This window comes from Zalophus californianus, chromosome 12 (genome assembly GCF_009762305.2).
Source record: "Zalophus californianus isolate mZalCal1 chromosome 12, mZalCal1.pri.v2, whole genome shotgun sequence".
Taxonomy (NCBI): Eukaryota; Metazoa; Chordata; class Mammalia; order Carnivora; family Otariidae; genus Zalophus; species Zalophus californianus.
This window is the reverse complement of record NC_045606.1, coordinates 68,612,038-68,637,609: the sequence shown is the minus strand read 5'-3', so window position 1 is coordinate 68,637,609 and position 25,572 is coordinate 68,612,038. Positions and strand designations below refer to the sequence as shown.

At 37.4% G+C, this 25,572-nt stretch overlaps 2 protein-coding genes across 6 annotated transcripts in view; one reads left to right on the top strand and one right to left on the bottom strand.

Moving 5' to 3' along the window:
* Positions 1-25,363, bottom strand: part of LRRN3 (leucine rich repeat neuronal 3) — a 35,840-nt gene extending 10,477 nt beyond the window's left edge. Inside the window, exon 1 of the mRNA XM_027574867.2 lies at positions 24,961-25,363. The gene's annotated coding sequence lies outside the window, so the exon portion shown is untranslated. The remainder of the gene's footprint in view (positions 1-24,960) is intronic.
* Positions 1-25,572, top strand: part of IMMP2L (inner mitochondrial membrane peptidase subunit 2) — an 867,011-nt gene that overhangs the window by 418,409 nt on the left and 423,030 nt on the right. The window lies entirely within an intron of this gene.

Below are 25,572 nucleotides of genomic sequence, written 5' to 3'. Positions count from 1 at the left end.
ACATTAAAGCCCAGTTTTTCCTTTTCTTCTATAGCAAATTGCTAGCTAAGTTCATTTGTGTAAGGAACTTAAATTCTATTTTCCCATTATCTGACTTTATTCCTTTGTTGTAAGACTCAATCTTTCTTCAAGTCTAATTGAAGGTTCCATATCCCAAAAGTGTTATTGAATTATACTAAATGCATTCCTGTAAAAGGGTATTCATTTTTCCTTGAGAAATATTTATTTTCCAGTTTTTCAAAACTAATTAATTGTTTGAATTTGTAGGCCAACTTCCAGAAAGTAGATTATGCTAACTAGAATAGTTTAATGAATATTATCTTACAGTATTTATCTGTTAAAAAATAGGAAGAAAATTTGCTTTGTGATATGAAACATGGGTCAGGTTTACTAGATGATTTTATAATTGTGGACAGGACATCTTACTTTCCTGTACCTCAAGTTATGGATCATTAAAATTTAGAAATTGGTTATATGATAGTTAAGGTTCCTTCCCATTCTAAAAGGTGTATACTTCTCTGTGAACATGAAAGGTTTTTAAAAAGATGTCTAAAAAAGTAGTTGTGGGTAAACTGACTTAATTCAATTTAAACCTTTGTGTATAACTGATTGCAAGTTTACATTCAGTACTGTAGGCCTATGTCATTAACACGTTAGGGTCAGTGAACTTTAGTCATGAGGTTTTTTAAACACTGTCTGATTAATTACCTGGAGTTATTCGTATTTCATTTCATGTTTATATCTACACAGTAATAAATGAAGAAGAGAGTTACTTTAGTCATCAAATTAAGGCATGCTAACCACTGGGTAAGTAAATCGCCTGGATTAGGTCCCTTGATTGAAAAATGAGTTGTCAGTAACTATTAATATTGACATATATACAATATAACCATTATGATTATTTGCTAAATTGAAAGCTAGGGATTTTTTTTTAAAGATTATTTATTTGAGAGTGAGAAAGAGAGAGAGTGAGAAAGAGAGCAAGCACAAGCCAGGGGAGGGGAAGTGGGAGAGGGAGAAGCAGACTCCCCGCTGAGCAGGGAGCTGCATGCGGGGCTTGATGCAGAGCTCGATCCCAGGACTCCGGGATCATGATCTGAGCCAGAGGCAGATGCTTAAGCGACTGAGCCATCCAGGCGCCCAGAAAGATAGGGCTTTTTGACACTATTGAAGTTTCAGCCGCCTGGATATATTTGGTATCCTATAAAATCAGCGTATTTTTGGTGTTGTAAATTCCTAGGTGGAAATGGGTATAGAGATCCATTGGTTCTCAACCTCATTTCGATTGTGAAACCCTTTGTTCACATAAAGTCTTACTTGTATTTACATTAAGTCAAACTTTGGAAAGAAGATCTATTCTGGTTAGCACAGGAGGTAGGGTGGGGTTGGAGAGTGTTGGAAGGCAGACATCTGGAAAGATCTAGATGGTACCCAGGTTGGCTTTCCTGCCCATAGCATCTGATCCTGAAAGGGCTCCAAAGACCTCACTTTCTGAACCATCCATCCTCTCTTAGAAATAAAGTAGCAGAGGCCCTCAGAGGTGAAATGACTCATGCAAAGGTGGTTTATTTTAAAGAACTGTTGAAAATTTGGAGAAACTTTAGGCATTCTTTCTAGTGCAAATTCCTCCACCATCATCTCAGTCTATAGGCATGCCACAGGTGGGTCTATTTCCCTTGGTTCTGACCGAATCCAAGTTGGCTACTTTCCTTGCAAGGTGGGAAGAATCCCCAGGTGTGGTGGGATAGCACTTAGCCTTCGTGGTCAAGATTAGCTGCCTAAGGGACAGTGCAGGGAAAAAGGAAATGCTCAGGAAGAGGGTGGGTATAGTAGTAGCAGTTAATAATAATACATCAATGCCACACATGTCCCATGTGCCACTGGTCTCACCTCTTACATGCATTCTCACAGGTAATCATCAGGTCCACTCTTTTTGTAGACACCATTATTATCCTTACTTTATATATAAGGCCAAAAAGGTTAAATGACTTGCCAGTTCACTCTCCCTCAGGTGTACATTCAGATCCTTTCGTTTTGCCTCTGAAGCCCAGTCTTAACCTTTAACCTTATTAAATTAATTAAACAAGGAGGCAGTTAGACTGAAGTGGCCCGAAGGCCAGAGGTCCATGTAAACAAACCAAAATCTAAGCCTGCCAATGCCTCAGGGTTACAAAATTGAAACCAACCAGAAACAGCCAAGTCGGCTTTAAACTAGAGTCAATCAATGATTCTGTCTTTGCTCCCACACTTTCTCTATCAAAGTCTCTCTCCAAGTGCCTATCAGTGGAGGCACTTCCAGTAATATTTTTCAGTTTATCTCTTAATATTAGCAAACTCTACTTTCTCTCAAATGTTTCTTAACATAGCATCCGTCATCTTACTGTCTTTTCAGAAAGGTGTTTCCTCCCACTGGGTGGGTACACTGGTTTTTGTCATCTGTTTCTCCCCTGATTAAAAAAAAAAAAAAAAAAAAGTTTTATGCAAATGAAATTTCAAAGGCAGCCCAGTGGGAACTAGAGAAAGGAAACCCATTTTCTGGGTCTAGTTTTGCTGTGCCAGTCAGATAAACCACATTGTTCTCTTAGTTCTGTGTAAAACGTGGGGTTCGAACGAAATTTTCACTATTGTTTCCAAATTGATTGTTAATGTTCTGTGAAATCCCATAGAGATTTCCTATATAGTTGCCATTATACAGAAGTCTTTTAATTAGAGCAAAATTAGTTTTGTTATTGTACAGAATTTATCTACTGAAATGTAATGGATACCCATACAGTTAATGGATACTATCATTGAGACTGATTTCCTTAGATTCTGGCATTTTCAGATTCTCACATCAGATATTTTGAGGTTCTCAAACTGGCTTAGATTCTCTCCTGTTCTCATGATAGGAATAGCTATAGGGACATCGAGAAAAAGAAAGGGTAGATCTGATACTATTTTGTGTCCCTGTCATGTCCAAGACCTTGTGTTTGAACACAGAGAACCTTCCTGCAGGTCTTAAGTCATGTACTATTTCCATCCCTTATGAAATTAAGCTCAGGATGAATTTCTCTTAGAGAAACCAAGAGTAACTTAAATAGCACAATTCTTTTTTTCTCCCAAATCTTAAAATATGCTGTTAGGCAGATTTTGAGGGAGTCTTGGATTTATCTTTTTTTCTTCTGCTGTTTTCAGATTTGAGGCTTGTGCTATGTGGGGAAATCCATAGGAATAAAGTAAAACAGGGTCAGGATAGTTTTCTTTAAAAAAATAATTCCAAATGTGGCACCCCCAAAACATGAGATTTGTGGAAGCTAGTTATAGCATAGCAACAACCGAGAAGGATAATTTTCAGTGCAGAAATTCCTCCTTTATAATTTTCTTTTAGAAAGTGGGGAATGAAGTCTGAGTCCCAGAAGTGTTCATATTGGTGTAGTGATTTCTGTATACTCACAAATTACCAGCTTGTCATGATCCTGTCATTTCTCATTATGAAAAGAATTCTGATTTGTATTTATTTTTAATTATAGTTTTTGCTCAACCGAGCGCTTCACTAATAGCATTATATGTGAAGTTGATTTTTGTACATGATTAGCAAAACAAAGGATATTTCTAAGCCAGGACTCATCTCTTTATGCTTGTAGTCTGTGAGAATCACTTCACGTATTGAACACTGTGGTAAAGCATAACAGTACTTCATTCAATATTGTGTGAGAGCCAGTGGATTTGGGTTGCCTGATTTGCTTTTTTATCTTCTTTTTTATTATGCCCTCGTTTTTTAGCATTTGTTTGGCCCAGAGTGTAGGCATTTTGGGGAAAAGCACTCACTTATGCATTATTCTTAACATTCACTCATCTTAGACTGTAGTATAATCATCTTATTTTCCAATTTGGGAAACAGAGTAATGGAAAGCTTGCTTCAGGTTATAATTGAACTATATAGATCTCTATTTGGGTGATTGACAGTACTTTGGCAGCAGCGTACTGAAAGCATGCAGACCCAAGAATTGAGAGAAGACCTTGTGACCTGTAGTGACTTCATTTCTAAAGTAAGATGCCCCTTAAGTGCTATAATTACATAATTTTTGTATTACTCTTAAATAAATAGGCTCAAAGCTCTTCCAGTATTTTGCCTGGTGCAAAAATAATCTTATTGACAGATAAATTTACATAGAGATTTCATGATATTTTCAGGTTTTCATCGTGTTTGTTTACATTTTACATGTGTCCAACTATGGTGTACACAAAGGGTGCAAATTTTACTAGGATCAGAAGTAGTCTATGAAAGGATTCTTAGGAAATTTACAAATCCATAGAGAATTTGGAGATTTTTTTTATTTGTATCTCAGAAACAATTTATGTATTTATATGGGAAAGATAATTATTCTCTTGGCAAAATGTGTGCATGCCTGTACATGTCTATATGAAGATCCCTTTAGTTCTGTTCAGAAAATCTTCAATGTGATTGATTAAACTCTGTACTAAAGCTTCCCATTTTGTTCCAATTTTTATACCTATTGGTAGATATTTAGGGTAATTAATTTCGTTAGGCATGAATTTGTATTTAAAAATTTCACATGGGTGAAGAGGAAAACTCTTCCTACATAAGCTTTCCTTTTTTCCTTGATACTTTTGATTTCAAAAAGCTCATTCTTATTAGTCAGTTGCAGTTTATTTGGTAAGGTAGTGCAGTGGGATGATTTGTATATGATGCCATCCTTTTATCTTCAGAGGCATTTCCAGCTACATTTGAAGACAGTTTCCCTAGCAATCTCCTGATTGAATGACAAGAAATACTCACAGTATTCCCTTATAGTGCAATGGTTTGGAAATGCATGTCTCATGGAGACCTGCTATCAGTTATCCTACATTTCAGATGAAAGCGTTTGGGGTAATTATGCAGATAATTCAAGCAATTTTTAAATCATTTTCTTCTTCACTGGAAGACAGCCAAATACCCTAACCCTAAGTCTTTAGGGTCACCTGAAGACTGTCACCTAAAGTCACCTGAAGACTGTCCATCTCCCTGGTGTAGTTAAAAGAAAATAAATAAACAATGATTCCAGCTCGAGCTGATTCTATGGACCCAGGTACAAGCATGCTGCCTTGTGTTTCTGATCTTACAAGCATTGCTCTCCCTAGGTCTTACATGTGAGAGCACATGATGGGCATATATGTGCCCCTCCCACCTCTCCAAAAAAACAAGAAAAATAGTTTGTTCTATATTGTTGCTGAAAGTAAATGCTTTTATACCAATCTCAGGAAGGATGGCTTTTTAAGCAGAGATACGTTACAAAAGGATGGTAGCAAAAACGTTTTCATCACATCTGTACTCCTTGATTAGCTCAGTTTGGCAGAACAGAAAGTCATTGGTTTGTAAAGAAGATAAGAAAGCCTCTGGACAAAAATCCTATGATGTACTCCAGGTAGAGAATGAAGAGTATTTTAGTTGTAATATTATTAGAGAAAACTCAAAAAATTACATTCCAGAGAAGAATGTTCTTCTGACAAGAACTCAGAGCAGAGAGTCTCCGGACAGTTCAGTTTCTGTTCTGCCTATGATAGAATCTTGTTTTGTTTTGTTTTGTTTTTTCTGTTGAACATAACAGCATAAATATCAGTGTGTTTTATATTTTTACTAAGCATTGTGAAAATAAATTGAGCTCCTGTGATTGAAATATTTCTTCAAATGCAGTGAACAAGAGAATAAACTATAGCACCACATTTCAAGTGTGTCATGGGGTCAGCCATGACTCCAGTGATGGATGCTGCTTTTCTGTTACTGTAACTTAGAGCTGACAATACCGATACGGTCTGTATCATTAGTTCCTTATAACAAGCATGGCATTGTTTGTGTATTTTCATTTGAAAAGTGCCAGATTTCCTTCATGCCGTATGATTACCCCCTAACGCTCCTGACAAACTGCTTCAAACAACGGGGCCATATTTGTGTCCAGGGCTGTAAGATTTTCAAACAGAACGACAATAATAACTCCACTGAAAGCATGACAAAAATCTTGCTGGGTTATGGTTTTGAGTCTTGAAAGTAATCATCTCAGCAGAGGTAAAGAGGGAATTTACATGTCTTTGGGCACGTGTGTGCATCTTTCAGTGAGAAGACACTCATTAGTAGACCAGTCCCGGACTGTCTTCCTAACCCCTGTGTTGACAAATGATGAATAGGAGATGACCTGGTGGTACTTTGAAGAAGTCTGAAGGGGCAGACAGAGTTAGTTCTTGACATACAATAGGTCAGCGAAGTCTTATGATATGTTTTATGTGTGGAAATAAAAGGTACTATATGCAAGTTAAAGCTTGGAGTTTCCTTCTTCCTGTCACCTACCTTACAGCCACTTAACTTTGCAGGAATATCACAACAGCTCTTACACGGGGTTCATTATATAGGACCGCCTCATGCAGACAACCCTGTGAGATTTGGTTGTTAGAGACTCCCCTTGAATTCATTAGAAATTATTACTGACACAGGGGATCAAATTAATCCCCATTATACCTGCTCATAATGGGCTTTATAAGTTTCCGGTGATATTTGACTACTATCCTCTTTAAGGATTAGGCTACATCTGGTAGTGAACCTTTGAAGGAATATGAGATCCCTAAAAACAGTGACATTAAAAAAAAAAAAAGAAATCTGTATTGTCTTTAGGTAGTGAATAGAAAGGACTAAAGTTAAATGAGGAAGTAAAAAAGGCAAAATGGTCATTTCTTTGAAATGGAAAGTAGTACAATTTGTGGTGCCTACCAAATTTTAATTTTGTGTTAATGGGCAATATAGGCCCTTGCTAACATTACTTCTTTTACAACAGCTACCTCAGGAAGAGCTTGGGCAATATGCCAACTTAAGCATCTTTTTGGGGGTTGCACAAGGCTAGAGAACCAGTCATGGAAAAAGTTCTAGATCTTAATGAGGAGAGAGGGTGCTTTCAAAATAATGTAAATTTGTACCCACTTTACACTTAAAAGCCTGGTATTCATCTCATATACAGATTAGATGAAAACTAGGTGGAAAACACCTGTTTGGAAGAATTTCTTCATGATAGACTCTCAATAGATAATTTAAGAATGTGTTTCAAACTATCATTTTAGCTAAGAAAAGCAAATGGTTTTACAGTATGTTATAGTAGCTTCACAGAGTAAGATATAATACATTTTATTTTTGATTACTGGATTTCAGTTACGAGAAGACATTTTCCCTTCACACTATTACATGATTCAAAATCTAGAATCCTTTAAGTTTGATCTGGGACATTCACCTAGATTTACTATTCTCATGTGTCCAACCAAAATTACTTTGTGAAATAAAGTTAATTTACCATTAATTTTCTATTGCAGGAATATTTCATATTGCTCAATAAAGAATTAGTCAACATTGATTTATATTATGGGAAACTTTCTCTGAAGCTAGAGTTGTGTGTACTTTATACTTACTTTTAAAATACTATATTCATATTTTACACATTTTCTTCAAGTACAACCATGTAATAAAGTTTAGATCAAACCACTGTGGATCGGAGTTCAAGATATAAATTGCAAATATAATGAAATTTTTTTTCTGATTTCTGCTCATTGGAATTCATGTTGCTGGCTACTAAGATACAATATATCTTTGTGATTATTTCTGGTGTTGTATAGATGTTCTTGGAAGGTATAGGTTTGTTCAGTGAATGAAAGCTGTCCTTAATGTAGGAGAATTAAACTGTGTGAGGATAATGAAGAATACGGGATTGAAAAATTTTAGTTTAATGACTAATTCCCACTAATTGTCTGGAGAAACATTGATTAGAAGAAGCATATAATTTTCTCTAATGTAGATTTAATTCCAATATCCATAGGCAGATAGGGTCATTGATGATTTATTTATCCTTGCATATTTCACTACAGTCCTGATCCTAAAAATTCCTTAAGGTCCTTGTCATTTCCATTAATTTCCTATTTCTGTCATATAACAATATCAGCAAACAACAAAAGCAACAAAAGTAATAGCAATCATAATGTGCTACATTGCAAAACATTTAGTTCGGTTTTTATATATGTCCTTATTTGATTCCCACACTAATCCTGTTGGCATGTGTTGCTGGACCCTCTTTACAAGTGATACCTGATCATATACCACCTTACCAAAAAGTACAGCTTCCAGTCATTATCCCCGTTTCATTTTCCTTGCATAGCCTCTAAAGACTACCAGAAATGATTTATTTACCTTTGGTTTATTGCCTGCCTCCCACCACACCAAACCAATTTTCTAGATGACTTTTCTCAACACTGACAGACATTTTGGTTTGGTGTGGGTGGAGGCCAGACCTTGTTGGTTGCCAGCTGATAGTGATCAAGTGGAAAAGTTGTCATTATCTCAGTAGCCTCAAGTTTGTGTCTTTTTAATGAAGCCTAGTTGGAATAAAGAATCTGCTGGAAAATGAACCTTACAGAAGATGCTGCTCCCCTAAATACTTTAGGGCATAAGAAAACACCCTTGTTGCAATAAAAATCATATATACTCTGTTAAAGACAAAAGTTAATGCAAACCAAAACAAGAGTTGGTATTAGTCAAGGTTGGACAAATATTGTTGGCACCAAGTTTCAGCAGAAGCACCCAGAATTCATGAAGCACATATGAAATGAATAAAATTTACTTGAAAATTTAAGCTCTGTATACTAGATTCTATAATAGTATTAGCAGAGTTGGAAGTATATAGGGTGACCCAGAGCTTTGAAATGGACAGCTGGGCATGGCAAAGAAATCTTTGGGGGTTCATTATGATCCAACAATATTGCTCACTAGATCTGAAATAACAAGTCTATGGCCTTGACATTTAATATGAGCGTGAAAAACATTTATTTAATCTCCTATTTGAGATGAGAACCTCAGGAGCACCACGATTAAAGCATGTGGATTAAAAAAATTCCTTTCAGACATAGTGAGATACAAATGCTTATTGTGCATGTGCAGAATCTTTTTATTCATTGCTTCGTGTTCAGTCGCCTCTTCTTGAACATGCTTATTTTGAATTTTTAATGACTAGAAATGGGTTTAATGTAAGTGTACGAAGAACAAACCAAGACTTTTTGTGTGTGACAAAGGGCCCAGAGGGCTGAAACTGCCCCTACTCCCCTGTGACTGATCAGCTGAGTGTAAACTATTCATAACTGAATGTTGTTAGGAAGTTTCTCCCTGCTGGAGGACTGGGACTGTGACTGGAGGCGATTTGACATGCCTACATGATTTCAAGTATTAGACTTTAAATAAAAACTCTCCTTAGTCCGAGTCCAAGAAGAAAGGAGGGAAGAGATGGAGGGAGAGTAGGAAAGAACAGAGGGAGGAGGAAGGAAAACAGGAGGGAGAGTCGGAGGGAGGGAATCTCTGAATCTCCACCAGCCTCTCTTTCACTTTCCAGTGAGAGAAACTCTAAGTATTGTCTATTCATGAGCATCTGCAAATCACATTGCAGCTTAACTGTCTCTTCCCTGATTTAATAGAAACTTGATTGTTTTCTAGGATTTACATTCAAAGTGATTGTTTTTGCATCTTAATATAGTAGAAGTAGATTGCATAAATGCATAACATATTAGAAATGCTATTAAACAAATGATTCTATGTGGTACCATTGAATGAATGTTTTCCTTTTATCTTCTGAACAAAACACAAATTTCTCCAATTATTTTTTAAATTGATTGTTCTCTATTGTTGCCCAAGGAAAAGTGAAAAAAATCTATTTGTATGTTCATTCCATTTCTTCGGTATGATTAAATGGAGCAGCAGACTAACGCGGCATACAGTCAGGTACTTTTCCCTCCAAGATCTGTAAAGGGCCCTTTATCTGCATACTGCATATGGAGTATTTTCACACACTGAGGCTTCAGTTCCTCCTACTTTATTGTTCTTTTTATTATAAATACCTAGTATCTTTTAGCAGCCATACCTCGCCAATCTTGCCCTATTTGAGTTCCTGCCTCAAAATAGTGAGTCCTTCAGTCAAGCCTAGGGTGGTGAGAAACTCAAGAGGGTTTTCACATTGCATTTGTGGTGATGATGGAGGACATACCTGTTCATTTTTTAAGTGGACCATTTTTCTTAGCTTGCTCAAACTCCCTGAACTTCCAGAGAGAAGAGACTCCTATTGTTTCAAGAGCTGAAAACTGAGCTCTTTCAAAGAGTTGACCTTCCCACATCAGACCACTGTCTGGGGAGTTTGCAAAGTTATCTAACTTGCCATTCGATATGGAGAACAATGACCGGAGCTTTTATTGTTCCATTTTCAGGGCCTAAAACGTTCTACATATCTGCCTTCACTCTCTTAGGTCCCAGGGGAGAAGTAAATAGGTAAGGTATGAGTATTCTTCTTCCCATTTTCTTCAGCGTGGAGCTGTAAATTTGCGAGCTCTGTGGTGCACAGATGTTGGTAACCTGATGTATTCTAAGGTCCCGCGTAGCATCTTTGTGAACAGACTATGTTATGCGTTACTGGGAGATTAAGAATGTGCTTCCATGAAAACTAATCTTTTCTTTGCACCTTGCTCTTGTTTTTGGTTCAGAAAAATAATCTTGCCTTGCTGATGCTTTAAGAGTCGAGCTCTTAGTGTATTCCTTGGCTTATCATGCATGAATTTGATACATACATTTCAGTGGAGTTAAATTGGCTAAAAGAGCTGCCGATGGTAAAAGTGGGGATGCTATATATGACTATGGCCCTATCACATTCATGTGACTCAAGCAATCTGTATCCATCTCCTTTATATTTCTATGGATTTTTTTCTTCCCTACTTGCATAAATTGGTAGTATATATGATAAAAAATGCAAATGACAGAAAGCCAGCCCATTTTTTAAGCTATGAAAAAATAAATCTACTGTCAGGAGATTTGTTCTCTTGGGGCGGGAAGAACAATGAAAAGGCATTCTGTATTTGTGTCTTGAAAGGTACTTTGAGGTTTTTGTTTTGTTTTGTTTTGTTTTTCCTTCTAGCAAGCTAAATAGCACATGACAGTTGCCACAGCAACCCATTTTTGTGATTTGCAGAATAGGGGAGCAAACCAGATGTCAATTGTCAGTCAATAAGTGTTTGTTGTCATAGAAGATGGTAACATATGCAATCTCATTTGGTCAATTTATATACTTTTGTGGTGTTTTGTTCTCATCTGCTCCTTTCCACATGCTGTCATGAATTAGTATTCCATTCTTCGGCTGTATCATTTCTGAGTTTCATACATGATGTTAAGTGGAATAACTAGATGCCAGATTCACAGAAGGTTGTTGTTGCAAAATGAGGGTTATTTGACATCTGTTTTGTCATTTTTCAACATATTGACACTTGGTTCTTCGGTTTATCTCAGGGAGAGGAATCAAATTACTCTTAAAGGGCACTTTAAAAGGTTTTTGTGATTATTTTGTTTGGAAATACAAATTTATTTACAAATTTATTTGTCAATTTTCAGTCTACAGAAATGAGTACATTTCTGTTTTCATGATTCCTTTGATATGGTGATAGAAATTGTTCTGCACCGGGAGCTCTTGGAAGTCTATGGTCAAGCTTTTGTCTCTGGGTTTTGGCAAGTGGATCCATACGTTGCACCCAACTCACTTCTAACTGCCATTGTACCTGCAACTCCTTTTCCCTTCCCCTCATTTTTCCTTCTCTCATGTGTATAAGACTATCCCCTTCCCTCTGCTTGCTTTTCCTTTTTCCCCATTGTTCCAGAAGTCATGACTCTCTTGTTCCAGATTTTGCTTCTGCTTCCAGTGGAATGAGAGCCTGGGTATTTGTGTGCATATTTTTAATTAATGAATAGTGCAGCTTACAGCTTATGAGAATACATTAATATCACCTGCTTCCCCTCGGCAAGTCCTCCACATTTTCCATCCCTTCCTTCTAACAACCCTCCTTTTCCCCACATCTGAAAATCTTTCTTTAGCAGGTGTTCCAAAAAGCCAAGCCCCAAAAAGACTAGGTAGAGGGATTAATGCTGCGGCTTTTCTCTTACTTAGCACCATTTTAAACTATTGCCGGCAACCATACTTAATACTTTCATGTATCTCCCCTCTTCCCTTTTTAAACTGAGAGCAGCAACAATTGAAGTGATGGTGTTAGTTACTCAACTGACAGCATAATGATACTCAAAATATATAAACTGGGAGCACTAGCAGCAGATGTGAGAACATTTCTAGAACGAAAGTTTGTATTTGGTAAATCTAAAGCAGATGACAAAAGACACTTTCATTCCCTAGAATAATACTGAACTGTGGCTTACAGAACTATACATTTATGGGGCAGCAGGACACAGAGGGAGTGGGAGAAAGAGAATTGTACGACTTCTGTCTCCTCTCTACCTGGGGTTCCATCCTTTCTGACTCTGTAACACCAGCCAGAGCTGTGAAAAATGAAGGCATGCATGAAAGAAGGAAAGAAAAAAAATTCTTCAACAGTAGGAGTCATTTTTCTAGCAAGGTTGACTTTCAGAAATGTTGCCCCAAACCCAGAGATTTGAGTGGTGTTATGCTTGAAAACTGAAAATGAAAATACAGCCTTTTCTCCAAAGTGGTATCATAGGAATATCACTTTTCACTATTCTCACTTTGCCCCACACTTAACCTTAAGATTTCTTAACCGACTGAGCCACCCAGGCATCCCGTTAACCTTAAGATTTCTTAAGTAGCTAATGCAAATGCTTGATCTGGTTCTCCTGCTCTCTGGCTCTTAAAATGGCAGTCTATAGATGCAGCCTAGTAATGAAAGGATCAGACATGGACTCTAATTCTTTCTCTTCCTCTGACGTTGATTCCTAATCTATTAAAAGATGGATGTTAAATGGTATCTACGCAGAGAGATGTCATGAAAGTTAAAACAAATAATGCATTAAAAATTCTTAGTATAAAAATGTTCTTATTACTGCATCAGAAACATAGAAAGTAATCACTGAATGTTCATCACTACCAAATTAATAATAGTCATAGTAATGGTTGTTATTGCTTATTAGAATTTTTTGTAACTTATACTAATTTTGGAGGTGGAGATGTGAGAACAGGAGAAATGGCAGAGCAAAATAGAGTTACTTGAATGGTATTTGACTTTAATTTCCATTAAAGATTGCAGAATTTTATTGGCCAGTGGATTTTTTCCCAGAGTTTTCTATGAAAATAACTCTTAAAAAGCACCACAATACTCGTCATCTCAGTTATATGGCGTGTCTTAGAAGGAGAAATATTATTGAGACCAGGTACAAGTAAATGTGGCTAGTTACTTAATTGAAATGTTTGTAAACTGGTAAGAAACTATTAACAGTTGGCAAATTGTTTTAAGTCCAATATTTGGGTGGGTACATGCATGCTTATGTTAAGATGGCAATCGAATAGATAGAGAAATACAATTGTTAACTAAATCTACAAAAATGCGAATACAGCTTTTCTGAGATGATAGAATAGGACAATTGTCATTTCTTAAGATGTGGTTACATTTTGGGGGAAACAAAGTCCTACATAGATTGTTAAAATTTAACTTAAATGTCATTCATTTGTATTCACAAGGAGGATTTTTCACATGAGAGAAAAATGAGAACTGTCTCTATGAAATCACTATAATAAATGGACACAGTGGTATTGAAGAAGATCATGTGATTGTCAACAATGTAAAAATTTTAATGCAACAACTCAGGGGCTTGAGTGCCCATTATTCTAGACTATGCATTCTTTGGGGATGAAACTTACATCAGGGTCTTAATAAAAGCTCACAAAAATAACTTGGCAATGAGATTTATAATTTCAGAGATTGTAGTTATTTTGTGTGTGTTATAAAGTTTCTTAGGGTGCCAGCAAAGAGGATTATTGTGGAATAGTCTCGGAGCCTTTTAAATTTGAGGTGGAATGTCCAAGAAGAGAAGAAATTTCCAATGGAGTAGCACAAAGAACTGGGATCATTCTATTTGTGTTTTGGATAAATATGAAACTTTTGTATAGTTGCCATTTTGTGTGTGTTTTCCTTTTAAGAATCTCTCTCTCTCTCTCTCTCTCTCTCTCTGTCTCTGTCTCTTTTTCCGTGACTTGAAAGGGAAACAAAACAACTCTTCAGCTAAAATTGCTTTAGGGCATATATTCAAAACCCCAGTCCCAAATACTTCATATGCTTGATGCAGAGCAGCAACATATTACTGTCAATAAAATGCTACTCTAAAGAGGCATCTTGAAACGTGGCTGGAGAATGAATTGGACCCAGCAGCTAAGAGGTTGTACATATATGGGCCCTTCACAGAGAAGGCACTGCTGAATTTCCCTACAGGGTTGACTTTGGGAACTTTTGGTCATAACAGTGCTTAAGAAAATGAATGATTTGATAGGAGCATATGGCCCAATCTTTTTGAAACCCGACCACCACAGTCAATGTGGGCTGTGAAATAACCACTAGGCAGGGACTGAATCACCTGGTGTCTGGTTCCAGTTATGTATTTAAGTAATGAGTCCCTTTGAGCAAGTGACCTAATATTTGTAAAATCTCTCTCAGTTTGACAATTCTGTTATACCAGTTCTGACTCCTTATATTAGCCAATGACCTTTGAAAGCAAATCAATGGACAGTATAGAATTAATTCGTTAATGGTGTCAAAGGGCAGCCTCTGGGTGACACTCAGCTGAGTTGCACGTGAAATGTAGTATAGTATATGAAAATAGGAGTTCATGAACATGTGGGAAATAAAGGGTATTGCCCACTTCTGGTAGATACTCCCCCCTACCACGCTACAGGCATTATCTGAGAGCTAAGAAATGACTCTGAATGGCAGTAGAGATAGGAACCATCGATAACACAGACTTACAAGCATATTACTAAAAGCATCCGCTTGAATGTCTGTCAGGTCCCTTATCAAATCCCTAACTCACTGAGCCATATCCTAGACCCAGTCTTCTCTGGGAAAAAGCACAACACAGTGTACCTGTTTATGAATATTTTGTGTCGATTCAGGCAATTAATTGTTTGTCTCAAATAAACAAACTTTACAAACCTGAAACAAGAGTGGCAGACAATGGACAAAGGAAAAGGATCTTCTGAATCTTTAACCATCAGTTCTGAAACGGTGCAAAAAAAAAAAGAAAAAAAAAACCACTAGGGATTCTTATATTCTTCCAGAGATTCTAATATTCTGTGCTAAAAATAAGCACCCAAGTGAATTTGATGTAGCTCATCAGAGACAGCCTAATAAATTTTGCTTTCATGTTAAAAATGAAGCAAAATATACAAACATATATATAACATTTAAACAATGAATGCATTAGCAATACTTTTGGAATATGGTGCCTTCCAAAATTTTGACAGAATGGTACCTCTTAAGATGGGAGAATTTAGATGGATAGATAGACAGACAGATTTGGTTCTCTTTGCCATACATACATCATTCCCTGTCAATTCTTGAGATTCCATTTATTGACTGTCCTGTATCCGTGGTGATTGAGTAAATGACCATGATATGACATGTCTAAATGAATGCCTAAGTGGTATATTACCTTAGAATATCTCTCCTTTCAAAGATTCATAGACATCTCAAGTAAAGTAGAGTAGCACACTGATTTATGATTTAACATGATTATGTCAAACAGGAAGCTCCTTGCTTAAGTGAAGTTAAGAACTCAATATACTATTACCTTCAGTGTGGTGTGGAAAGGAGTGGAGGCAGGACGTGGCAGTCAAGAAGTTACTACTCTAGACAGGAAAACTTCTTTATGGGCAGATTTAAACTTGTAGGTGTTCATCATCTTTCCTAGGTGTACACGATATTTAAAAATAGAAAGAAGTTTTCAGATATTTCCCAGATCTGATAAGCAACATTCAGGGATGAAAGATGGGGTTGAAATTTTGTTCTGTGTGTTTGATTTGCAAGATATTCATGGTAAAGAAAAATTTCCTTCTTTTGTGAGGGATTTGCATTCCCTAAGAAATTATAAAGATCTCAGCTGTTCATAAGTCCTTCTGGACTTCAACCATGATTTTTTTTTTTTTTAAACACACTACACTTCTGAAGTTACACAGATTAATGAGAATGTTTGAGTAAAAAAAAAAATCCACAAGTAATACTTTTATTTTAGGTTAGTTGAGTTATGTTAAGTGTTCATTATGTCATTCTTGAAATACTATCAGGTTGCACCAGGTGGTAAAACTGTCAAGTTTGCTTAATTTTTATATAAGCTTTCTGATCTTTGCTGAGAAGCTTAAAACTATAGAAGGGACCTATTGTTGGATGCTTCTGCATAAAAAGTAAAATGCTTCTCAAAGGAGAAATGTATTATGCTTATTCTAAGAAATATGTGATGTGGGAGGCACAATAACATGGTTTTAATAGAATAGGTTTTGGAGTCAGACATTTGCTTCTTCATTCTGTTCCTTTGTGGGGCTGTTCGCTTCGGTGACATGAGGTGTGAAAGAACTTAACCGGGATCCAGGCTGTGGTACATGTTGAAAAGCTGTTGGCCAGCATCCCCTCTCTCCTCTGCTCCTCATTGTCGTGTGTGAGTGTAAGAGGTAGTAGGGGAAAAAAAAAAAAAAACATCCAAAACTTTAATCTAAAATTATACACGTCCTTTATTTCCTACATGTGTTGAATTAGGTTTTTCATGAGGCATGGATATCTTAGCTGTCTATCACCTCAGACTTGAAGTTCATTTTTCATTTGTCCAATTACTTACATTTTTTTTTAAATCTTCCTTCTGAAAAGAAAATATACATGAACATGAGCTCTCGAAACCCCATTCCTTTTTTTTTATTTTTATTTATTTTTATTTATTTTTATTTTTTAAAGATTTTATTTATTTATTTGACAGAGAGAGACACAGCGAGAGAGGGAACACAAGCAGGGGGAGTGGGAGAGGGAGAAGCAGGCTTCCTGCCGAGCAGGGAGCCCGATGCGGGGCTCGATCCCAGGACCCTGGGATCATGACCTGAGCTGAAGGCAGACGCTTAACGACTGAGCCACCCAGGCGCCCCGAAACCCCATTCCTAATCATGAGAAGAATCCTTAGGAACATTTTGGACTTAATTTCACATTCAGCTTTTTTTATGTAGGACCGTCAAACTGAAGGACTCCCCAGATAGCTCTTTGAGGAGGTCACTCAGTGAGAAATGCTGAAGTTTTGCAAACAGCTGGAATAGAATACTTCTGCTGAAGTTTTAGGTTTGGCTCAGCACATTCAGTTTGAAAAACAGGTTTTGTCTATTAACTTTACCGAGCTATAAGCTTATTAATACTGAGGAGGATTGATGAACTTCACTGAAAATTGATGATCATACTAGCAGTGAAATGGTATTCACTGTTTTGATGCTTCTTGTTTAAAAGAGAATGAATGAGTAAGGAAGGATCCACAGATTAGAATTAGGGCTGTGGACAGACTGGTATAAATAATGAAAATTAAGACTTACAAGCTAAGCTTTGCATTTTTCCTTTGTGCCAGTTACTTCGGTGCATGGCCACAGGTAAAGAAGCATGTTGGACTCTACTGATGGAAAAATAGTGGGAGAGAACTATAAGCTGCTGGGTCTCAAGTCTGGCTGTGAACCGAACTGCAGAAATCATCTTAGTTTATCAAATAGTGATACCCACATATAAATGAGTCAATAATCACTCTTCCTCCAGAAACAACAACAACAAAAAGAAAACAGGAATGAATCTTGCAGAGATAATATCCTCGTGAGAGCAGAATGCATGGCAGGAGATGATAAATGGAATGATTATGTTTTGATAGAGAATCTGATGCCTAGAAGGCAGTATGGACGAGCTGTGTTTAGGCCGTACCAACAAGAGGCAGTGTTGGCCTCATGCACAAAAGCCATGTTCGTTAGAGCCAAACTGACCTAGGTTCCTTTTCCTGGTCTGCCTTTCATTAGTTGAGGCAAGTTGCCTTTCTTCTTTAAGACTTAACTTCCTCATCTGTAAAGTGGGGTTAGTAACAGTACTTGCTCCATATGGTTATGAGAATTACAAGGGAAAACACATGCGAAGTGCTTAGCACAATGTTTGGCACAGAAAACGCCTGTATATAATAAATGAGATCTGCTAATATTATGACCAGTCCCTTAGCCAGTAAAGGATTGTTGAAGAGATAATGTGATCTGAACTCTTAAGGTCTCTACTGAAAGTATTTTATGTCATAAGACATATAATTCTTCACTTCCTTGATTGTTTTGTCCAACAGCAGCACACTGTGATACAATTTATAGTGTAAATGAAAGATGAGCCTCCAATGTTTACATGAAATTTGCTTGCTCATTAAAAATAAAGTAACTGATTATGGAAATGGTAGTTTGGCAAATGCCTCACTGATTTTAAAAAGTTAGCTGAACATCACCTTATGACACTCCTTGAGCAGCTATAGTGTTTGTGTAAAAAAATAAGTGGGTGATAAACTACAAAAGAGGAAAAAATATAAATTATGTGTTTGGTAAGTGAATCAGTTCAGCTAGTCACACAAGAAATTGACTTGTTGGATGAATACAGTCTAAGCTCCTATCTTATAATGGCCTATGTTTTTCATTCAAAAATTACTAGGACTAGAGCTTCCAAGGTTTATATGTGCTTAGAATGTCTTTTTTCCCCCCGCAAACGGTGGTAGCATTGTTTTTCTCTTTCCATCCTATTGCATTTTCTCTTAAATGATACAGCACTGTAACCTAGACTGAGCCCCATTTTGCCTACTTTATTGTTTTGTTCTCAGTCCTTAGGCAGACGCGGTGGAAGGCCATTATCCCCTTGGCCTTTGTAGAAATCAAAATATGATCTGTCTAGATGTATTTTCAAATTACCCCCTACAACTATTGAAATATCAATAAAGGCCACTGTGGTTCCATATACTCTTTATGGAACAGATTAAGTAATTGGTGATTCTGAATGACCAATTTTTAATGAAAATAAAATTCAATGTAGAGCCCAGAGACACTGTTAGCAAACAATGATAAGACCACTATGTCTTGGGCATATGAATATAGTGATGAGAAAAATATTCTAGGGAGATACAAAGGCCAATATGAATTGTATCTCTAAAAATACATGTCTGTTTTAAAATTTTTTTGAGTTTTTATTTTTTTCTTAAAAACGAAGCGTAAATTAGCTGACAATGTAATTTAAATGCCTTGACCTTTCAGTATTATGAGACTGTAAGATATTATGGATAAATTTTACTCCTGTGGAATGAATCTACCAAAATATTTGCCTTTGTTTCTTTGCAGTCATTTTATTAATTCAGTTTTGTAATTTTAGAGAAAATTTGTAATAAGCACAAATCAATCTTCTCTACCACAATGAAAAGGAAGCCTCTTTAAATATTTTCAGCAGTCAAAATATATAACATTTGAGAAACAAACTGAGGGTTCTAGAGGGAGGGGTGTGGGGGGAGGGGTCAGCCTGGTGATGGGTATTAAAGAGGGCACGTATTGAATGGAGCACTGGGTGTTATACGCAAACAGTGAATCATGGAACACTACATCAAAAACTAATGATGTATGGTGATTAACATAACATAATAAAAAAATTAAAAAAATATAGCATTATTTAAGTCATTATAAGTGTTGGGAGTCCTCAGCCTTACCGATGGCCATTGCTTAGTCCATGGCACATTAGCGGGCTTGGTCCCATGGGAGTGAATGCATTCGCCCATTCCTGGACTCCCTGCATTGAACAAGTCAGGAAACAATGCCTCCTCTCTTACTCTTCAGGGAATTAAATCCCAGAGGTTTCAGGCCTCCAGAAATGGAAAGGGCTTCCTGTTGATGCTAGGCCCTTAATTGATTCAGTGGGTCTTTGGGGAGTCTGTGGGCCTTTTCAATTCAGACATGGAAAAATATGGTAGAAAAAAAGGTTTACATAAAGTAGCCGATTATTTGTGGAATGCTTCACTTTCTGGAAATAAAACTTTGTATGACAACCTTTTGTACATGAGTTTTAGGGATTTTCACCTATTCCAAGGACAATATTACTTTTGAAAGACAAGACTTCCCCTAGAGGGCTCTCAGAATAAGGTGAATATACTTACTGGCATATTGAGGTCTTTGTATGTCGTTATCTGCCCAAGACAGACTAACCAGGAAGGAGATGCCAAAGTTGTTGCTTTTATGTTGACACTTTATCCATTAGTGGTACATCAAGTGATTTTTGAGGACTTTGTTCATAATTTTCCAGCAATATGGGACTTGCCTGAATAACTTACTCATTACTCATAACTTACTCATTACATTTTATCCAGTTTTGAGACCTTTGCCAACTGTTTATCAAAGTGTTAATGTTGTTAGATAAACATACAGATGAGTGCGTAGAACAACATGCAATCTTTTTCTCCAAGAATAGATGTTGTGTTTTTCATATTTAACTCAGTTATATCATTAGCCCTGATTTAAATTAAGAAGTGCAGATTTTTATTTGTAAAAATCTGCCCACATAGAGTGGTATGGTACAAAGGACATAGAACTTGGAAGGGTAAGTCTATTATTATGTTACTTTTTTATATCCTTTTTTACTTCCCCAAAGTTTTTGAGCCAGTTCATTACTATTATCCTAAGCAAAATTTGGAGAGCACATTTAGAAACCAAGAAAAATTTGCCAGAAAGAAAAAAAATAGGGCTGTGAAATTAAGGGGAGATGTCATTGCCTACAGAGTCTCACTCAAACTTTGGAAATGAAAAGGTAAGGCCGGATGGGGAGATGGAGAGAGGGAGGTAGGGATTGCTATCCTGAGAATGTCCTCACTGTTTTCCAGTAAGGTATGTAAGCCAAACATGGACCCTGAGAATGGATGCTGGGCTTAATGAGGCCACATGTAAGTGCCTTAAAATATTACAGTGAAACCCAGTAAAAAAGGGGGTGGAGATTCTCTTCAAAATTCCTCGAAAAACTTCTAATGGATGACCCATAGTTGAATCTCTACAGCTGAAGGGTAGCAATAATGTTATCAAGATGTTTTAAAAACAAGGCAAAGTTCTTATTTTTATGACTCCTTACAAAACATAGTGGACTATATCCAAGAGATGATCAGTTTGAAATATTTGGGTATATATACTTAACAAATGATTATTGCTTCTAGTGTTGAATGCCTGCTTTTGCTTTTCAACTACTTGATTATCTGATAAACATTTCCTTAAATTTTGTGGGGCTTTTGGGGGCATATATCTATAAGCCTTTTTTCTTAAAAAAAAAAAAAAACATTTGAAAGACTGAGTAGTGGAGTTTTAATGGAGTGCTGGAGGGAGCACTCTAAAGGGGTCTATTCTAGGCCTTGATAAAGAACTGTATGATTTGGACTAAAGATGTTAGACCCTTTGTGCCTTAGTTTCCTCACCTGTGAAATGAGCATACGAGACCATCTTCTAAATGTCCTTTTTAATCCTAAAATTAAATTATTACATGAAAATATGTTTTCCTCCTCATTCTCTTATGCTGAAACCGTGTATGTGCTCTTATCAGTAGCACCTTAAGAAAAAAAAAAAAAGCCCTCCCTTATCGTGGCCTAAGATAAATTAACATGATAGCAAGCAGTTATGTACAAACTTCCCAGTTATGGAAATATAGTAGATGGCTGGCTGGGTACCATATTTCTTCACAAAGATTTGAGATGAGCATTTTATCTTTTTTTCTAACCCTGTATTTAATGACCTCTAAATAGTCTAAATACTGAGATCTTCTTCCACCCCTCCCATCCTATTAAAGAAAACATTTCTATCCTCTGGCACCACCTACTTTCTTTGTATTAGAATTTGATTTGCTTTTACATTGTGGTCAGAGGAAGAATTGTAACCATGTCCTACTTCCCAGGTGTCGAGGCAGACATCACTTTATCAGAGGAGAGGCAGAGAGGAATTCACGGAGCTCTGTGCGGGACCTGTGTTCAGCTGCAACACACTGAAGCTTTCTGAAGTACTCACTGCCTGGCCAGTATCAGAGAGCTTTATCTTTGACAGCACGGACAAGCTGTGCTGATGTATTGCCCAGTGTTTACCTGCTTTATTTAGTTCCATGGGACTAAAGAGTGATAGATATGTAAGTGATTAAACCCTCGGAACCAGGTGGATGTGGAACATTTTAGTGGGCTGCAGATGGATCCATTGTTTCTTCAGATTGGCTAGAGCTACATTATTTTGAATTATTCTTTGGGGGCATCCTTCCTGAGGCTAGAAGGAGGGACTCATTTTTTTTAGTATGCTAGTAGCTTCCTCTTAATGATCTCCTTCAAATTCCCCAACAGATACCTCATCTGTGATCACCTTCAGGGGCTCTAAGTAATAGCATTTAACTTACATAAGTGTTTTTTTTTTTTTTAAACTCAGGTTACAGACATTTCTGATCAACTTAATTAGTTTGCAATGAATATCACCATGCCACAGCACACAGAAATTTTGCACTAGAGAAAATTCAGAGTGGGGGGTGGGGGAGTAAAACACCAAGCCCATTTTATGGCAAAAGAGAAAAAAGGAAGCGATAGGTGTAAAAAAGAACAAAGAAATAATAAAATACAGTTAATGAATCCTAAGTTGATTACCTTTTTTCATAGGTCCCTAAATTTCTGGCCTAGAAGGCAGATAACACTGTTTACGAAACCATTAACAGCAACCACCACCACCAAAAAAAAAAAATTCCACCTACTCATCAGCATTCTAACTCAGTGTGTTGCCTGTGACAAGCGACACTCTTGAAAAGATGGTCCTTCGACGCTTGTCTTGCCAGAAAGCTATTTCTGGTATAACTACATGACTGGGGGAGACTACGGCTAAGTCTTCCAGGCATGTTCCTATGTCCATCATCTGGCATTGGTAGATGCTGATCAGATCACCAAACTCACTGGCACACACGGGGTGACAACACTGGGGACGGGAATGATTGTATTTCTCAGACTCAAGTGGGCACAGTGTTGATCTGTGTAATCCACAAAATATGTATGTGAGCTTTACCAAGGTTAAAGAGTGAATCCACTGTTCTTAGGTATCATTGATTGCAATTTAAAAATAGGCTCTGTGGGATTTAAGTATGTGTGAGTTTGGTATGGAAAGTTTCCCTGGAAAAGGTCTAAGAAAAACTGAAATCAATACTGCAGTGCTACATTATCTAGGAGTTTGCATTCGGGAGGCTGAATGTCTACTTCAAGCTTTTCCTCTTGGTTGGGGACTTAGGAGGTACATCAAAAATCTCAGATCTGTTCTGTGGCAAAAACAGCACTTCTAATGAATAGCAGGAAAGCAAAGAAAACACCTTTTCCTCTTTGTAATAAATCATTTTGTTTTTTCTATAGATTGCATGTGGCGTTTGAGGCAGAGTGAGCCGGGCTGCCAATACTGTGAGCTAATGCTTCAGCACCTTTGGTTTTCCTCTCTGAGCAGGAAACCTCTTCTTAAACTTGTTCATTTTACAGAGGGAAAATCGAAGCCAGTGGCATATTGTCAGAGTTGCTTTATTGTCATCATTTACAAAGGTCACTGGAATTAATTGACTTCTTACATATTTAAAGTGACTCATATTTTGACACATTTATGGGAAAGTGTCAGGATCTAAGTGACTGGTTATTGTCTTTTGATTTTGGCCCATATTAAAAACTAGGGAACCAATAATAACTCTGAAATCACAGTTGTAGGGGGAAAAAAATACCATGCAGTTGGAAAGAAACAGACTCCATTAACTATTTGGTCAGTTAAACTAAAGGAAGGGAAGAGAGATTTCCAGAAGACGAAATGCAAATACCAGGTTTGTTTTAATGTCTTTACAGGACCCATTAAAGGAGGTAGTGAATGTTTCCACGAACATCCTCAATTGATGTTGTCTGTTTGAAAGCATATTCTAAGTAGCTGGCTTCCTTTTACAAGACTGGAAGTATAAATTAACCCACACTGTGTTCCATGAATCATCGGTACATGGATGCTCATAGTTTACTGAGAGTAATTCTGTCTCAAACGTATTGCTTCTGAAACTAAAGAGAAATGTAGGATATGAGTAATATTTATAGTACCAGGGCAGGCACACAATTTTCCTAGGTAGATATTTTGAATCCTTACTTCTTGCCTTTCTATTCTTCACACTATCCCCTTTTCACTAAATTTTAAGGAAGGTTCTACTGATATTCATAGCCTGCTCTCACTAAAATTAGAGGCATGGAAACAAGGACATATTGTTAAAAATAAAAATTAAGGGCAAATTAAGCCACATAGCTCAATAACAGCAAAGGGAATATAGTAGTCGGTTTGAACAAAAATCTTCTGAAATAGCAAATGTACTTTAAAGCCACCCTGCTGTGATTCTGTTAATTACCAAAGAAGATGAGAACTCTCCTGGTTCATGGGATCCTTTTGCCTCGCGTGTGTCGGTTGCAGCTGCATTAGCAATCAGGCATTTGCACTGTCCCTTCAGACCAGCGGGGGGGATGTTATTAAAGGGAAGTCATTTACCCCAATCCGTAAGATGTAGCCTGGCAGAAATTCAATAACTGTTTGTGATATGCTCATTCCGCCACTCTGCTCAATGGTTTTAGCTCTTGACATACAACACCATTTGCCTTAATCTCCATCCGCTGGGTGAAAGGGAGAAAAATGCCCCATTTAGGGGGCTGGTTTCAAAATACAGAATGATGTGTGATCCGCTTTTCATTATAAATAATGTGAAGAAGAGAAAAGAAAATTCCCCCCTTCTCCTTCCTCTCCTCTCCACTCCCACTGTCCCCTTCTCCCCTCTCCCCCTCCTCTCCCCAGCACTGCTTTTTCTCTCCCACTCACAGCCTCTGATGGGCGTTCAAGCTAGTAAAATGCATGTTGGAGAATCCCACAAACACAGCTAAGCATACCCAAAGCCAGAGGGCTTTTGCATTTGAATTTCTCCTCAAAAGTAAAATGGAAAGAAGAATGCTTTAGAATTCAGACAAGACGAAAACATCAACGGAGAATTTAGGTTTGGATAAAAAAAAGAAAACAAACCAAGCATCAACTAAAGAAGAAATAGAGCATATTTAAATAGAAATGTATATTTTAAACTTACCTTGCCAAAGCAGTTTCTGTGATACACCACCTTCCGTGTCCCTCCGTGCTGGCTTCCTCAGTTCTTCAGTTTCGATAATCACATGGTTGTGCTCTTGCCCGGGTGTAAATAGGTGCATGTGTGTGTGTAATAAAGTATACACAAACATGTACTATAGGTGGGCACACATGCGAGCGAGCTTATGTCTGTATTCTAAGATATAAAGGAAGGCAGGAGGCTGCAGCTAGGGTTCCTTCTTTTCTCCGGAACTCTTTCTCTCAGCTGGCAGGCTGAGGCTCTCAATCCAGTGAAGAGAGATCCTGGGAGCTGGCTTTCTTTCTCCTTGTTTCCATGGTGGTTAGTGGTGCATCGTTCACCCGATCAGTTGTCACACTGACATGGTGCTGCCTGCTCAGCGGTCATTAATAACTGAACACCCTCCACTCCCCAGAGAGGAGCCAATCGCTTCGGACTGCCAAGATGTAGCACTCGCAGCTGCTCCCGTCTGGTTGGCTGAAACAACCTGTCTGTTCTATGACACTGCTGCTTAGGATACAAATAAATGAAACAGGCTTGCATATTTTCCTAGGTATCATTCCCTTCCTTCCTGCCTTCCTGCCTGCCTTTCATCCT